The sequence below is a fragment of the Myotis davidii genome, unplaced genomic scaffold (genome assembly GCF_000327345.1).
Source record: "Myotis davidii unplaced genomic scaffold, ASM32734v1 scaffold161, whole genome shotgun sequence".
Classification (NCBI taxonomy): Eukaryota; Metazoa; Chordata; class Mammalia; order Chiroptera; family Vespertilionidae; genus Myotis; species Myotis davidii.
In genome coordinates, this window is record NW_006291567.1 from 1147753 (window position 1) to 1149786 (window position 2034).

At 44.8% G+C, this 2034-nt stretch overlaps 1 long non-coding RNA gene across 1 annotated transcript in view; it reads right to left on the minus strand.

The window, feature by feature from the left end:
- LOC107183292 overlaps positions 1–2034 on the minus strand; it is a 14631-nt gene that overhangs the window by 2024 nt on the left and 10573 nt on the right. The window lies entirely within an intron of this gene.

The following is a 2034-nucleotide window of genomic DNA, read 5'->3' on the forward strand; positions in this document are numbered from 1 at the left end:
ACCCCCCAATCGGCCCTGCTCTGAGCCCGACCAGGGGCTGCACCTAGGGATTAGGCCTGCCCTCTGCCACCTGGGAGCAGGCCTAAGCCAGCAGGTCGTTATCTCCTGAGGGGTCCAGACTGCGACAGGGCACAGGCTGGGCTGAGGGACTCCCCCCTCCCCCCGAGTGCACAAGTTTTTGTGCACCGCGCCTCTAGTATATTTATAAAAATATATTTTAAAAAAGAAAATAAAAATAGAGATGGCAGTATAAGCTTCCCTCCTGCTATGGACTGAATGTTTATGTGCCACCCCCCTGCCCCAATTCATCTATTAAAACCTAATTCCCAATATGATGGTATTAAGATGTGTGGCCTTTGGGAGGTGATTAGGTCATGAAGGTGAAGCTCCCTTGAGGGCATAGAAAAGAGAGCTCCATTGCCTCTTCTGCCATGGGAGGACATAGAGAGAAGCTAGCCTTCTATGAACCAGATAGCGAATCTGCCAATGTTTTGATCTGAGACTTCCAACCTCCAGAATTGTGAGAAATAAATTTCTGGTATTTATAAGCTACTTAGTCTGTTATAGCACCCCAAACATATAAGACCCTCCATTGCCCAGTATATCCACTCAATCACTAGATCTTTTCAGTTCTCCTTTCTAAATATCATTCATGTTCTTTGCCATCTCCCTTTCACTCTTTTAGTTCAGACAATTTCATCATCTCTTCTTGGCATTTCCTTACTTTCTTGGTATCTTTGCCTCTAGTCTTTGCTGCCTTCTCTCACACTCTATTCTCCATACTGCCAACAAAATGTTTTTTCTAATATGCAAATCCTACCCTGTTTTCATCCTACTTAGAATTGCTTAATGGTTCTTAAGTTTTTTGTACAGATTTGTGACAGATCCCTGCCTAGGTGTCTGCCTTCAGCTGCCCCCTTCCCATTCCTCCTGATGCCCTTTATACTCCAGGAATATTGAATAATGTATAATTTATTGAATGTGCTAATCAGGACTCTGTGCTTTCATAAATTCTATTCCTATTGCCTGGAACATTGGTTTGTCCACTGATGGTGGGGAACACTTATTCTGTACTACTGAGCTTCCTTTCCATGTGAAGGGACACACCTGCTTTGGGGAGAAATGACTTACCTGGTTGGTGAGTTTGGAAAAATAAGGTGAACTGACCCAAGCCAATTTAGCCATTCTTTAGTGGTCAGGCACTTTTGTTTTGTTTGGTTACCTCTACCCAAGAAAAGTAGAAGGGTGAAATAGACATCTGTACCCCCACAAGTAAGCTATTAGTTGGTCTGTTATAATAAAAGCAAGGCTTAGACCAAAGCCTAATAAATGTATATTTATTAGAAACTAGGAAAAAATAGCCATGTAACATGGTCTTGTAAACTTGTGGAAGTCCCACTCTCTGCCTTTTACATCCCAACAAAGCACCTTACAGGAAAGGTTTACTCCAAGATGGATACAACAAAATTCTGATGATGAGACCGGCCAGTCCAATAGTTAAGTCTCCAAGTTAGTTTTCCATGACATGGTGGACACAGAACCAATGAAGTTTTACACCCAGGGTACTGCTCTAAAAATATTAGACTGCTCAACAGGCCGGATTCTTATATCTCATTTTCACAAAGGCAGTTGGGCCAGTAAAATCTTCCTAACACACACACACACACACACACACACACACACACACACACACTCACTCTAGAGGCCCGGTGCACAGACTCGTGCACTGGTGGAGTCCCTTGGCCTGGCTTGCACCCTTTCACAATCCAGGACCCCTCGGGGGATGTCAGAGAGCTGGTTTCAGCCTGATTCCCGCAGGCCAGGCCGAGGGACCCCACTGGTGCATGCACCAGGACTCTAGTATGCATATAAGATCTTTGGTTAATATGTTCCTGTCCTCCCCATCCCACTTCCCTCTGAGATTCATCAGTCTGTTCCATGTTTCCATGCCCGTGTGTTGAGCGTTTTCCCCTTGGTGGGCAGTGTGCATCATAGCCACCGGTTGAATGGTTGGACGATCGCTTAGGCATATAT